The 16,201-nt window shown below is 49.9% G+C and overlaps 1 protein-coding gene and 1 long non-coding RNA gene across 6 annotated transcripts in view; one reads left to right on the forward strand and one right to left on the reverse strand.

Annotated features, from left to right (window-relative positions):
- LOC139054892 (uncharacterized) overlaps window positions 1-16,201 on the reverse strand; it is a 216,738-nt gene that overhangs the window by 102,402 nt on the left and 98,135 nt on the right. The window lies entirely within an intron of this gene.
- LOC135907603 (high-affinity choline transporter 1-like) overlaps window positions 1-16,201 on the forward strand; it is a 294,531-nt gene that overhangs the window by 49,147 nt on the left and 229,183 nt on the right. The window lies entirely within an intron of this gene.

Below are 16,201 nucleotides of genomic sequence, written 5' to 3' on the forward strand. Positions count from 1 at the left end.
TTTGTTTCAAGTAGTCTCGTCTTGCTGCGAAAGTGTACGCATCTGAAGCTTGCCTGTGACATAAAAGCGCCTTTATTCATGCTGTGTTTTGAGCTCCACCTAGAGTTAGTGCATTCTTGACGCTTTTGCGAGGCTCACTATGACTTACGTATGCAGTCGTTTAACTTCGAATGTACGCCCGCATGTATTGATTTGCTTTGTGGTGATTACAGTTTTTAATGTCCCAAAGCGACTAAAACTACGAAGGAGGTCGTAGTGGATGGCTCCGGATAACTTTATTTAGGTCGCCTGGGGATGTTTAACGTGCAGTCTGATCGTAGTTGTACGTGAGCCGGTAAGTTTCTCGTTGGCGTTTCGTAATTCTCGCGTGGGCGCGGTGACGCTGCGCCTGAAGTTGGTGCCTCGGCGTGACTGTATTTCTTTATTAAATTTTCCTAACTAGCTGTACCAGCCTGTCATTATTTCGTATTATTGACGGCGCCTCCAGGGCACCAAAGCGGCAACGGGAACACTTAATTGTAATGTCACGTGCTCCCCAGAGGCCTCTGTAAGCCGTTACATGTGCCCTCCCGGAGCAGTACTTGTAAAAAAGAAATAAATGTATATCGTCGCGATTACCAAAGCACCCCGCAACGAAAAAAGCGCCCCGCGACTGCTGTAACATACCGCACCCATGCGAGGAGAATTACGGAACACCAACGAGGACTCCTCACGGGCCTCTTGCATTTCGCCTCCTTCCCGGCTGCTGCCGCACGCGTCCTCAATATTGAAGGCATGACAGCGGCTCCTCGCACGTTTTGTGGACCGCCAGGTGGCCGGCGGAGCGAGCGGACGCACCTCACCTCGGCTCCGTGGATTTTCCCTCGGGACGGCGGATTTTCGACGTGAAATGGACTGATACCAACCAAAATCGGTCAGTGAAGGTGTTGGGCACCCGTTCCCACCATTTTCCGTGCAATTCCGATCGTTTTTGCCCGAAAAGCACTCTACTGCTCCGAGCCAGGCGCGGAACGCTAGGCCTCGCGTTGTACCTAGCACAAGAGCCCCCGCCGCCACGGCCGCCCGTCAGGCCTACGGCGACCGGTGCGTCTAGACTCGCATCGCCTGCGTGTTGGCCTCGGCAACGATGGTTTACAGCTTACAAGGCGACGCAATCAGCCCCGAAGACTTCGCTAACGACCCGCGCTGGTCGAGAGCAATCCAAGCCCGCAATGTGGTCTTCCCCACCCTAGCCACTTCGAATCCGGCTCTGAAGGCTTCCCAAGATCACCCACCCGCCGGTCCGGCCACGTCGGCGTCGCCCAATAAAGGCAAGACTATTTCTACAAAACTTAAACGTCATGCTCCACTAGCAAAACTCCCGGCTACTGATCTGAAAGTAATTTTCCGACCTGGTGGCGGATTGGATCTTCGACAATGTAACGGCGGCGCGCTGCTGCCTATTGTGTGCGCGGCTGTGAAGCTCAACTACCATGACGCCCGGCAGCACGACCGACTCAGAGTTAACCCGCACAATAACTCATTCACAATCACCACCCCTGCCGAGGTGCGTGCCAAAAACTACGTGCAGCTGCAGACGCTCCAACTCAACGACAAGCAATTCCCGGTGAAGGCTTACATCACCGCGCCCGACGATGCCGTACGTGGAATTCTCTACAACGCAATCTATAACCAAACCCAAGAAGACATATTCAATGACCTCGTCGAACTAAACCCTAGCCGATGCTACACAATAGCAGACGCGCGCGCCCTTTGGGCCGCACTAAATCAATCCTGATAACCTTCGTCAAAACTAAGGAAGTTCCCAAACAGCTCAACTTCTACAGAGCCGTCTATAACTGCCATCCCTTCAAAGCCAAGGTAGAGGCCTGTTTTAACTGCTGTAGACCGGGCCACCGATCGGACGTCTGCCCGCAAGCTGTCATCAACCGATGTCACAGATGCGGCGACACCCATCCGGAAACTTCAACTCCCACGTGCGACTCCAAATGTATCATGTGCGGTGGCTCCCACTGGGCTGGCAACCCGAAATCCAACACCAATGCTACAACCACCACAGACAATCCCACCGGGTCTTCATCCACCGAGAGCATGGCTCACCAGTCCCGGTCATCACGCAGCCGGCTTCGGAACAACTCCAGAACCGGTTCCAGGTCCGTCTCACGGAAAAGCCAGCACAGGAGCCGTTCCGGCTCCTTCCCGCCACTACCGAGACCAAAAGCCCAGCCCATGGATAAACAGGTCAGCTGGAAGCCGGGACCTCCCTCGCTCGCTAAAGAGAATGAAGAGCTCAGAGCACAACTAAGACAGCAGAGTTTAGAAATTGCAGAGCTCCGCCAACAATTACAACTACTTCTCAGGAGAGAACAGCCTACAAAGAATTCTGTCCCCCCCCAACCCAATACAAAATACCACACCTAAGCAACTCACTCCTTCCCCTGCCTCCACCTCCTCCTCACGCGCTGCGTCACCTGCTGGCAACCCCACAGTTAAGCGCAAGGCGCAAGCTGAATATGACCCCCCCCCCCAACTCAGTAGACACAGCTGTGCTCACTCAGCTAACCTCGATAATTCAAAGACTCGAACAAAACATGAACTCCCTATGCACTGATACTGCAGAATGGATGACAAACATTGCAGGCCCGATGAGTGCCCTCGAGCGACGTCAAGGTGCACATGCGGCCTCTATGGCTCAAATTCAGCCCCACATACAAGGAACATTCATCACCCAGCCACACGGCCCAAATCTCATAGACCCATCAGTTGCGCCCCAACATGGCTGCACAACGTAGCTGCATTCAAGCGTGGCAGTGGAATTGCAGGAGCTTGCGAGAGAAACGCAACAACCTGCAACTTCACCTCCAAAACCTCTCAGCAGACGAGATACCTACCGTTATAGCATTGCAAGAAACTGTCTGTAATGTCAAGCTTCGAAACTACACAGTTCATGAGTCAACCAGCGGGCTGCCACGAACGCGAGAAGCGACACTGGTTCAGCGTAACTTTACCGTGATTGAGCACGATTTAGAGCTCGATGACATAGACGGCTTCCTAGTAGAACTCTTTCCCCGCACAGGCATGGGCAGCAGCCTCTTCATACTGAACATATATAGCCCGCCAAAAGGCCCTCCGGCACCTCTCATTGCAGCAATGCGCAAGGCACTGACGATCAGTGCGGACCACCCCATTCCGATAATAGGAGAATTTAACGCCAACCATACCAGTTGGGGCTACCGTAAAAACTGTCGTATCGGCACCTCGCTTTGGACTTTCATCCAGAACGAAGGCTTATTCCTGCTCAACGACATCGATCAACCCACAAGGATCGGAACAAGTATTCAACACAACACCATCCCGGACCTAACCCTCTCAAAACACCTCCCCAACAGTCATTGGACCAACACGCAGCACTCGTTCGGTAGTGATCACTTCATACTCAGCCCCGATCTCAACCTCACAACCTTGTCCCAGGTTAGACAACGACGCCTGCAGATGGTGTACTGGATAAGTTCCGTGAAATCCGAAGAGACGTCCCAGTCACCATCACAGATCTGGACACCTGGACACAAACCCTCACCAAGGACGTGGCTGGAGCCACATACACAATCCCTAACAGCCCAAATGCAGAGACGGCAGATAGTCGCTTACTACATCTTTGGGAAGCGCATGCCAGCCTTCAAAAAAGGTGGCTCGCTCACAAACACAATCGGGCACTCAAGCGGTGCATAGCCGCTCTCGTAAAGGAGATTGAAGCACATGCAAGCCAACTGGCACACCAACAATGGGGCCAGCTGTGCGATCGTATGAGTGGCAACCTCGGCCTCAGAGACACGTGGACATTTCTTCGTTGCTTGCTCGAACCAGGAGGCACAAAAGCAGCGCAAAGGAAGAATGTCAACCGCATTCCGCACAAGCTCCCTCTGCAAGATGACGTCTTCTTAGACGCTCTTAAAGCACATTGCCTTACCACAACTCCTTCTACCCCGCTCCCTACCTAATCCGGCGGCCCGAATCCTACACTAGATGAGGACATTTCCAAATGGGAAGTTAAAGCTGCCATACAGAAACTACGCACCACTTCGGCCCCGGGGGCAGACAAAATCAACAACAAGATGCTCAGGAATCTGGACGAGCACTCCATACAGGCTATAACAGACCTCTTCGACAGGTACTGGCAAGATGGAGCGCTACCAGCCCAATGGACGCACGCCCGCATAACCTTTATTCCGAAACCAGGCAAACCCCTAGATCTAAAAAACCTACGCCCAATCTCCCTCACATCCTGTCTAGGCAAACTGTTCGAACATGTGGTCCTGGAACGCCTACAGAACCATATGGACGATCACGACCTACTCCGCCACACGATGATTGGCTTCCGCTGTCACTTGTCGACAAAGGACGTTATGCTTCAGATTTCAGAAGAGGCCCTCCACCCCCGGAAATGCAAAACGCACGCGAGCAATACTAGCTTTGGACCTAACCAAAGCTTTCGACAACGTCAACCACACCACCATCCTAGAAGCGCTCTCGGCACTAGGAACCGGCCCGCGCACCTTCAAATACATTTCAGCTTTCCTAAGACACCGCACAGAAGAAATCACCTCCGGATCTCTCTCCTCCCCAACCTTCGCACTCGGCAGCAGAGGCACCCCGCAAGGGTCAGTGCTCTCGCCGCTGCTCTTCAACATAACTCTCATTACCATGGCCGAGGCGTTAAACGCAGTACCTAATCTCTCGCGCTCCTTCTATGCCGGCGACATTACACTGTGAACAGCCACAGGAAATGCTGGAGCCATACAAGAAACATTGCAGTCCAGTGCCGACCTGGTGGCAGCGCATGCTGCAACCGTCGGCCTGGCATGCTCCCCTACCAAATCCGAGTTACTCATTCTTCGACCCCCTATATGTAGGACGGACCTAGGCCCCCCACTTCCAATAAAACTCACGTTGGACGGCGCCCCCGTCCCAGAAGTGGAAAAGGTCCGAATCCTAGGCATCCTACTCCAGAGCGACGGCAAGAACACCGCCACGATAACCAAGCTCACAAACACCGTCCATCAGACAATGCGGCTCATACGACGAATTGCCAACCGACACAGGGGCATGAGAGAACATGACCTCCGTCGCCTAGTTCAAGCATTCGTCGTCAGCCGCATAGTATACTCTCTCCCATATCTCTTCCCCACGAGAGCAGAAGAGAAAATCAACACCCTGATTCGCAAGGCAAACGAGACCGCCCTCAATCTCCCTCGACACACCTCTAACGAACGACTTTTACTCATGGGCATACATAACGCACTAGCCGAGCTTACCGAAGCTCACAGGACGGCACAACTTGAACGTCTCTCCACCACCCCTACAGGCCGCAGCATTATTAAGAACCTAGGTCTTAAGCCAACCAACACTCTCCGACCTACATACCCCACCCCGGGGCCACCCAAAAGCTTCTAACAGTGCATCCACTCTAAAAAAACATGCACCCAGTCCACCACCAAGCTCGACGCGCAGCAAGAGCCCAGGCACTACACAAACGTTAAAACCAGCACACGGAGGCTGTCGACGTAGATGCCGCGGCATACACCACTCAGCCAGCCTTTGCCATTTGCGCAATCGGTAACAATCTTTCACCTCTAGCAGCTGTATCGGTCCCTAACGCACACCTCACTAGAAGCCGAAGAAGCTGCAATTGCCTTTGCGATCTCCTCAACCACTGCCACACTCGTATTCAGTGACTCAAAAACCGTGATCAGAAACTTTGCAGAAGGAAGGACGCATGCCGTCGCCCAAAAAATTCTCAACACCTCTCAGCCCCCCACTAGGCCCATTCAACTCATATGGGTCCCCGCGCACGCGGGCCATGCAGGCAACGAAGCCGCCCATGACACCGCTTGAGCGTACGTCAACCGAGCAGGGCAAGCCGCCGAGCCAGGAAGCGCCCGTGACCGAATGGTCACATACCACGAAATTTCACTCCACTTCAGAGAGCAACGACTCCACTATCCTCCGCCTCACAAATCACTCACTAAATTAGAGCAGGTGACGTGGCGCCAGCTACAATCTCGCACTTTTCTCTCCCCCGCCCTTCTAGCACTAATGCACCCAGGGCTGTTGTCTCCAGAGTGTACCTTATGTGGAGCCCCAAGAGCTGATTTCCATCACATACTGCACATATGCTCTGAGTTCCAGCCGCCATCAGAATGGCAACTCACTGACCTCGAGCGATGGGAGGTCGCGGTGTCCAGCTCCGACCCAGCTGTCCAAAAGCAGCTGGAGGGCTGGGTTTCGGAAGCCGCCGGACGTCACTGACTGCTGGCCACTTCACGAGACCAAGGGCCAACCCAGGAATAGCTTAAGATACGGCTCAATATTTATTAAAGTTTATCACCACCACCACGTTTTGTGTGCAGGATTATAATGGCCGAGACAGGCGACAAAGAAGCGCAAGCCCGCTGACAAGAATGAACATTTCTACTGCTTAACGTTAACATTTTTGTGCGTCTCATTAAATAAATGGGTATCGCATGCGTCATATGCACTGTATGTGAACACACGATACTACGTTCACATACTTTCACGCTCTAAAAACCTGAGACTGATAATTACGCGCGTGTTTGAACACAACACGTGCATGTGTCGTGTTTTAGCAACACGAACTCCCAACGTGCGCATGCTTTACGCCTTAAATGATGGTCCTTTTCTCTATTGTTTTCCGCAATTACAACACGACATTCTTAAAGCAAGTTACCGACTGACGAAGCAATATCTCGATTGAAAAAAATTGGAAGACGCTTAAGCTTCGCCTTCAAGAGTGGAACGGGACAGCATTCCCGTCGACCCGCCAAGGGGTGTAAGACAATGGGCTACGGCGCAGCGATCACTTACGAGGCGCCCCGCATCGGACGCGGTGAGCGTCGATTAACGCAGCGTTCGGCGCGGCAACGATACGTGCGCCTCAGCAAGCGGAATGAACCAAAGAACTCGGTGTCTCGGAGGGGGAAACGATGCACGCTACCCAAACGTCGTGATCGGCACGGGCAGAGAGGGAGACAGACAGGGATCTAAAGAAAGGAGGATGCTTGATTCTGCAACCCGTGAGGGAGCAAGGCGAAGCGTCGTCATGGGAGAGGGAGTCCGGGCCGCGACGCGCCTCGCACCAGTTCCCGCACAGCCCCAATGCACGCGTGGCGGCACACCTGTCGGGGCAGCGCCGTACATTGAGAGGAGGGGGTTTTCTGTGTTTGCCGCAAGATGGCTCTGCGTGTGTGGAAAGCGTAGAAGAAATGTAGCGAAAACGCAGTTCGCTACTCGTGTAACTGCGACTTCTGTAAGTTACATGTTCATAATTACCGATATACACCGCAGTATAACTTTCTACTGCTCGTTTCTAAGGCAACACCGCATTCTCTAGAGGCGCTTTTGTACCTCTTTGAAGCATCGAACTCGTGGCTGAGTGGGAGACGACTTCCGGCCACCGAGCGTGACGGACGTGTGCTTCATGGGCTCCCAAGGAGCGGCTTTAGCGGCTCAGCCGGGTCGCGGTATCAGGAGCACTGAAATGCCTGCCCAGGAATATGAAATGGTTGTCCCGCATCTGCCATCAGGTTCCAGTGTTTTCAACACAGTATTTCTGCATGGTGATGTCACCGCCAAGCCATATCGCGTCAAGCATTTTCGCGACGCCCTAGCGCGTCTGTCATTGCTGCCGGATGTGGTTGCCCTTGGGGCATATCAGATGAACCACCTGTGGGCCGTTACTTTCAACAGCGAAGGAGCGAAGGCAAAGATTCTGCAGGCCGAAGCTTTCAATGTGAAAGACTACCGCTGCGTGGTTATTGACCCGACCAAACGAGGCGTCAGGCTGAAGCTGTTTTGGCTGCTCCACGGTGTGCAAGACAACGACGTGCGCGCGGCATTAGCAGCGTTCGGAAAAGTGGCCGAAATAACCCGCGATCAATGGAAGGTTAAAGGCTGTGTCGACAAGGCTTCAACAACACGGTCGGTTACACCTAAACTGAAGGTGGGTGTTACCATCGAGGACTTGCCCCATCAGTTGCGCGTTGGTGAGGACGTTGCTCTCGTCCATGTTCCTGGAAAAGGATATATACGCCGTGAGTGTCGTGTGCCACGCTGCGGGCTATGCCGACGTTTCGGCCACGATGAGAGCCAGTGCGTGCGCAGCTACGCTAATGTTGCGGGCCAGGCACGAAGTGATGAAGCGGCCGAACACATCATGGATGAAGCAGACGCGGTCGAAGCAACCCGCAGAAGTGGGAGAGATGATGCTACCAAGGAGTCAACATCCAAGGAAACCGCACCCGCACCCCTTGCAGATACCAGCCAACCGGTAAGGACCAAATCCAGCCGGCCGTTGCATCGAAGCCAGCGTTCCTTCCAGAAAAAGCGGATAGCGTGACTGCTGTAAGCCTGGTTACGACTGGGCAGCAGGGCGACAACCAGGAAGACGCCGATACCGAGATGCCCGCAGCGTCAAGTGTACCAGTGAAGCGGGCTCACGAGGATTCGGATAATCAGTAACCGAGATTGGCCGGTGAACGCGGCGAGGAGCCTCCGCCGAAGGCACTTTCAACGCGCCGCGGACCGTTCAAGCCCAAACCGAAATTGCCACCGGAACGCAGTACTGCGTCTGCTCCCCCTCCGCCTTACCGGAGGCTTCTTTTGCCACAACGGTTGAAGCCCGGTCTTTGATCGGGTCAGTACTAAGCTCAAACGCCATAATGTATATAGATTCACCCTGTTTGACGTGTGAGTAGACTGATTGGCGTCTCCCTTTTCCTTAGATGGCTGCCAACCTCACGTCCAGCCTACGTGTTGCTACGCTTAATATAAGCGGCCTGTCGGCGCGTAGAAGGCAATTGCAACTGAGCCGCCTTCTGCTAGAAAACGAAATAGATTTGCTCGCGGTTAAGGAAACTAAAATTGAAGGCGAAGAACAAACGGAGAGAATGGTAGCGGTCTATCGTAGCAGATACAGCCTTTGCGAATGTCATGCTCTTGGAAGAGTGGGTGGTTGCGTTATTTTTTTAAGAAATGGTATTGGGGCTGTCGATACTGTGTTCTCGTGTGAAAGTGGGCGTTTAGTAATGTGTGATCTTGAATCGGATGGAGTGGCTTGGAGAGCTGTGTGTGTATACGCTCCGAATGCAATTGCTGAACGGGAGAGTTTCGTCCGACAGGTGAAGCCTGTCCTGCTTACTGAAAGGCGGGTGATCTTGCTTGGTGATTTCAATTGCGTCTGTAGACCAGAGGATAGGACAACAAACCGCTCCTTTCGAGATCGGAGCGCCGAGTTACTTTCCGAAATTGTAGGTGAGCACGACCTTGAAGATGTAGGCTTGATATCGACAGCATGAAGGCCAGGCAATGTACACTCACTTTCAGGGAGGCAGTCATGCTAGATTGGACCGTATATATGTTCCTGTCGAATGTTCGCTGTTATGTTCTGACTACCACACGATCTTTGTCTCTTTTAGTGATCACTGCCTAGTCATGGTTAGAATCGGTACGAAGAGAATAGCTGCGAAATTTAATTGGGACTTGTGGAAGTTTAATGATGAATTACTGGAAGATGAAGAGTACGTGACTAATGTCAAGGATTATATAGCGAACGTACATGCTGCGAAGTAACTCCGGAAGTTTTATGCAAGTATGGGAGCAGTTCAAATGTGATATTAAAATAGCCGCTATTGATAGATCATGTGCGCTCCGGCGAAAAGAAAAACAACGAGGTAAAGAGCTGCAGAGTGCCCTAGATTTTATGCTAAGGACGGAGTGCTACGAGCCGGGATTGTTCTCAAAAGAAATTAAAGAGACTAAAACTAAGCTCGAGGCAATAGACGAAGAAATGTACCGTGGCGCAGTGATAAGGGCGCGTAACGAGAAACTGTGGTCCGGAGAGACGCCTACCAAACGCGCGCTCAGTGATGAAAAAAGGCACGCGTTGTCGAAAGAGATAACGGAAATATGCTATCAAAACGAAATCAAAAATCGAAGAGAAATAATCAAGCAGGCATTCGTCGAACATTACACAAATATTTTCAGGCTTAATACTCCGGACACTGACTACTTCAGAACAGAATTCCTATCGCTGATGCCGAGATTAGAGGATGACCTTGTGCACGCTCTAGAAGCCAGTATTACGGCTGAGTAAATTGAATCAGCGATTCTGGAGCTTAGTGCAAACAAGTCGCCTGGGCCAGACGGTCTCGGTGCATCTCTATATAAAGCCTTTAGAAAAGAAATGGCAGTCGCACTTAAAAGGCTGATTAGCGAATTCTATGAAATGAAAGCAAGTCCTCCATCCTTCCGAGCGTCCCACGTAGTACTAATGATCCGATTAAGTAACAGTCTGTTGAATCATACCGTCCCATCAGTCTAACAAACGTGGACTATAAGATATTCATGAAGATTTTAGCTCAACGCCTTCAAAGTGTTATTAAGTCACTGGTAGGGCCACATCAGACATGCGGCATAAAAGGCAGGTCAATCTTTACCAATGTTCACACAGCTAGAACTGTCCCTGAATGCGGTGACGGAATGTATGGGCGCGTGGCCATGTTGCAATTAGATCTGCACAAGGCGTTCGATAAAGTCATACATGAAGTTCTGTTCTCGATCCTAGACCATATCAAGGTTGGAACTGTTATTACAGAAGGTGTTAAAATGATGTACAATGGTTGTATAGCGAAGCTGATAATTAATAGCCAGTTAAGTTATGGCATTCCTGTGCTGTCGGCTGTGAGACAAGGCTGCCCTTTATCCCCCCTGCTTTTCGCTCTCTACATCGAGCCCTTTTGTTTGCAGCTGCTGAAGAGCCCAAACATTCGGGGTTACACTTTTCATAAAACTGAAGTTCGAGTTTTAGCATACGCTGATGATGTAGCAGTGTTTTCTACGGACCATGACAGTGTTAAAGCAGTTGTACAAGAGGCTGTAAAATTTTGTACTGCAAGTGCAAGTGCTATGAACTGGAACAAGTGTCTTGGTTTTTGGCATGAGAATTGGCAATACAAACTTGAGACTTTTTGTAACATGCAATGGGCGGTAACTCCAGGCACCTACCTAGGTGTCCCCCTCGAACATTATCGAGATAGCAAAGAATATTGGGACAATGAAGTAGTGCGAATGAAATCCCAGACCGGCAAATGGGGAGGGCATAAATTTTCAATGTTTGCAAGAGCCACAGTGTGTAATTTGTTTTTAGTCGCGAAAATTTTTTATGTGATGCAAGCGTTATGTCTGACGAGGATGTCTGTGCAAAAGCTACATAGAGTATTTGCGATGTTCATTTGGGCCTCGACATGGGAACGTACAAGTCGTAGTAATCAGTGCCTTAGAGTGTTGAATGGGGGGCTGGGGTTGTCACGTTTGTTCCTCAAACAGATTCTAAGCAGGTTTCTTTTTTTTGCGGGATCAAAAGGATGCTTTTCTGAGAACAATGATTCAAGCTAGACTGCGTGATTCATTGCCTGATTATGTAGCGTCGTCCATGTATACGGGGCCAATGCCTTTAAGTGCTTTTCTGCGTGAAGTGGTCGCGTCTTTCCGAATGCTAAAAGCAAGACTTTCTAGTGAATATCTGGCCGTTGTTACTAGTAAGAAGTTGTACAGAGATCTTGTTGATGTATTCTTGCCTGTACAGTTGTATCGTACAGTATTTATTTTAGGTTCAGAATGAGATGTTCTTAAGAGAGTTAAACGAATGCCGGTAAGAGCTTCTGTTAAATCTTTCTTTTTTTCAACTACATACAGGCACTCTCCCAGTGAAACCGTGGCTGCAAAGCAAAGGCATTTTTGTATTTTGTTCTGTGAACTGCTTTATATGCAAAAAATCGGAGACGATTGAGCATATCTTTTTGGACTGTCATGACGCAGTGTTTTTGTGGGATATTCTAAAACCAAGCCTTAAAAAGGAATTGCCGTTAAGTGCTTTCGGAATACGCTTCCTGCCATGCGCGCAACCAGCCTGTCGATCTGTTAATGCTTCTGTGCATGCACAGTGTGTGGCGAACGCGTATGAATATTAGACATGAGCGCATTGTTCAGGCCCCAGCACATGAATGTTTCATTGAAAGTGCGTTATATATACGCGAATTTTTCTGTGCACAGAGTGATCCTCCTGATTGGCTAAGTGGTTTGGACAAAGTGACTAGCCTACATCGTTCTTATCACACCACACTGATCCGGCATTGACTAGTTGTTTTTTATGGCCATGTAATACTCACATTGTATTTTCTTTTGCCAAGCCGGTAATAAAAAAACTCGCGGCTGAGTGGTAGCGTCTCCGTCTCACACTCCGGAGACCCTGGTTCGATCCCCACCCAGCCCATCTTGCAAGTTGTTTTTTTATTCATGACGTGCCTGCCGGGATTTATCGCTCACGACCAACGCCGCCAACGCCGACACCGGCTTTTCTGCGACACGAGCTCCTTAACGCTGTCGCGTTAAAACTGCTCAGCAGTGCTCGAACGCACTTTACCGCAGATTTCCTGCGGTAGCGTGTTAGCCGCCGTCTGCTACGGCAGGGCCAGCACGGGCGGCGCCATCGTCGAGGCCGCGCAAAGCGGAGGAGGAGGGATGTGGTTGGCGCTACTTTTGGAGATTGAGGGGTTTTAACGATGGATGGATGGACGGATGGAAGGTAGGAGTGTCCCCTTTGAAACGGGGTGATGGCAGCTGCCACCATGCTCAGCTTTTTATATTTGTTTCACTGTATTGTAATTTATTAAAATTCCCCATTTTCTTTAAATACGCCTTCATACACTTTTAACCTTACGTCACCACTCTGCTTTTGATCCGGCAATCGCTTTTTGCTAATTTCCAAAGCATATTTATTTACCTTATTTATTCGATTCTAAGCACCCCCTCTTTTCCACGATCGCGATGCCCAAAGTGAGGGGGGTGCTTAGATTCGAAAAATCTAGAATGTCCCCCCCCTCCCTCTTTTCGCTGCGACATCACAACAAGATGGGGTGCGAGAAATAAGATTTTATTTTGCAAACATTCAAAAGAAAATCGGTACAGACAGTGAACCCATGGCTTGTGTAGGATGCTCAGTCACTAGCACTGACACTCGAGTTCGTCGCACCGCCTGAACCGCTGCTCTCGGTATCCCAAAGCAGGTCGTCTTCCGTTGCGTCGAAGTTGTTTGTAATCGAGCACTTCTTAAATGATTTGACCACAACGTCCACTTCGTTTCTCTTCAACGCATCCGAAATCCACTTTGCGATGGTTGATTGGGACGCTTTCTGCAGCCTTCCCGTCGTCGTCTTCTTCGGGTCAGGGTTTCGCACCCACTCTTCATACTCCTGTCGGGGATTGGCTTTGAAGGGCTTGTTGACTGAAACGCCGAGGGATTGCAGCACTGGCATCATGCCACACGGAATCACAATGAAGTCGCTATGGATGCTCCGAAGCTTTGTCTTTACTTCCAGGCTAAGATGGCCCGATACGCGTCCAACAGAAGCATCGAACGCGTGCCTGCAGGTCCGCCGAGCAATGAGTCCAGAGTGAGCAAGCGCGCTTGGCGGCCTTGGCTACGCGTTCTTCCTAACAAATAGGGGGGTGCTTAGATTCGCATGCAAACCTTTTTCCAAAATTTTCGCGATAATAGATGGGGGGGTGCTTAGAATCGGGGGGTGCTTAGAATCGCAAGAATACGGTACGTGTCTAATGTTATCTGTAAACTCTAAGGCTTCAGGAAGCGTGACTGTGCCCGCATCGACATCGGGATGGATACCATCACATTTTAGTATGAGGTGTTCTATTGTTTCTACAGATTTACCACACATATACCTGTGTCTTCTTGGTTAAATTTCTTTTTATAGCCTCGCGTTCTAAGACATCCTGACCTAGCTTCAAAGAGTAGGGCACTGCCTTTTGAGTTATCATAAAACGCTTCCTTCCTGATCTGCTGTTTCCAGTATCGGTATAGTTCAAAACTACGCTTATTTTTCATTGAATGTATCCAATTTTTACCTTCCGTGTTTTTAACATGTCGTTTAATGCTGTATTTCTCCGTACTCCTGTGTGGCATACTTACTGGATAGCTTCCTAGTTCTTTTCCGACATTGTGAGTCAATGCTCTTTCTGTATAGGTATTTAAATACCTTAGCTGCCCACCTGTTATCGTCCAATTATCTCGTACAGGGATTTAATCTGAGCTTCCCGTGCTTTGAACGATGGCCAGGCCATATCGCTCTGAACTGCCTCGTTTGTGGTTTTCCCGTAGGCACCTAGCGCTAATCTTACAATAGCTCTCTGATTTACTTCTAGTCTCGACTGTACTTCTTCCCTCAAGCACCGAACCGCATTCCCGAAAGTAAGCCCCGGCGCCATTATTCCTTTCCAAAGACCTCTCAGTACTTCATACCTGTTGTACCCCCACATTGCCCTATGTTTCATTATCCCGGCATCTCTTCGCCCTTTTGCTATGAGAGACTGTTCGTGCTTTTCCGTGTACATCTGCCCTTTGTTGATCCATACCGCTAGATATTTGTATTCGGCCAGTCGGGGTATTTCATGGCCTTGTATTGTAAACTACTGATCAGTTGTATCGTTCAAAAACATCCCACCGGACTTAGCTGCACTAAAACTCACACCTAAACTGTCTGCTTCGTCTCCACAATAATTAACCAGGGTTTGCAAATCTTCCTGGCTGTCTGCTAACAGTACAATATCGTCCGCATACATTAAACCCAGTAGTCATTGCTCAAGAACCTTTCCGCCTAATCTGTGCGACAGATTATGCTTTAGATTGCTTCCTTGTAGTCTTCTTTCCATACTTATCATATCAAGCATGAACAGCAGCGGTGAGGTGATAGAAGATAACCTTGCCTTAATCATTTGTGTACCTCGACAGTTGTCATACTCTTAATTCTTTCCCATATTATTTCAACATTATTTTCTCGATATATTTTCTTTAGGAAATCAATTACCTCATGACCGATACCTTCATCTTCTAATATGTTCCACAGGAGTTCCCTGTTCACGTGTTCGTATGCACCGCTTATGTCCAGGAAGGCTAAATACCGAGGTCTATTTTCCGCCTTAGATATTTCTATGCAATGCGTAAGCACGAACAGGCTGCGCCTGGAGATTGAGGTGGTTTAACGTCTTCGAGATGTCAGCGCCACCTATCGCTGCAGTCGGGAAATAGCTACAACGATGACATATGGCCTCTGAGGTTCAAAGATCTCGCAGGTCAACTAAAGCTGTAACAAACGTGCTCTGCTAAGCGTACACAAAACTATAGCGTATACGTACGCTATAGTTGCGAATGCTATAACTGTCTAATGTCAGCCATGGCTAGAAAAGATAGGGATTCAAGTTAGAAGTAGGGACGCAGCAGCTCGTCAAATACTACAGGCTTTTCACGCTAAGCGAGTTGCGTCGTGTAGAAGCGTGGCATTAGTTGCGCTCTTCCGAGTGACGGTTTATCGAACGCCTGCTTCGAGTGCAGTGAAGGGCGTTTGAGGTTTCAAAGCGTAGCTTCATGTGGCGGATCGGTGGAAATATTGTAAGCAAAGCCAGAAAACCGCTTTCCGAATACAGGAAGAGAATTTGGATTTTAAGGCTATATGCACGCGGTTCAGAAATGCCATCCGGAGAACAGTGACAAACGACCCACGGTCGGCGATAGTGACAGGCCCGCTGGCGCGGAGCATTCTGCGTGCCCGTCCGCCGTACGTACAAAGGAGGCTTCGAACATATATGCCACAAATGCCTAAGCCTATACGAAGAGGGCAATATCAAGCACTGCAGGAATCGGACGCTCCACTAAACGCAGGGCCAATGATGGCAGGGGACTAAAGAGGGTCCAAAACGAGAACATACGTTAAACCGAGGCAAAGAAAAGTATATTAAGCAGGCGTATCAGGTAGTATGTATAAGTTCTGCAATGTAAATATCGAACTCGTCAGGCATATATAAATAAATTCGAGATGATGGACGTGCATCACATCCGTGTCACGCGTAACACTTCTGGCACCACGCCGACTGCCATATAATGCTGCACACATCCTGGACCGTTCGCGTTCGGAGAGGTTCCGCTTAATATTTTTAGCATGCAGCGCAGTGCATGTTTTTATGTATTGCGCCGTCCTTGTATGCGGAATAAACAGTCGAAAGTAAGCGCTCTCCTTGTCTCCACGGATTTCATTTTATATATTTCCATGTTGCGCTA

The sequence above is a fragment of the Dermacentor albipictus genome, chromosome 1, assembly GCF_038994185.2.
Source record: "Dermacentor albipictus isolate Rhodes 1998 colony chromosome 1, USDA_Dalb.pri_finalv2, whole genome shotgun sequence".
Classification (NCBI taxonomy): domain Eukaryota; kingdom Metazoa; phylum Arthropoda; class Arachnida; order Ixodida; family Ixodidae; genus Dermacentor; species Dermacentor albipictus.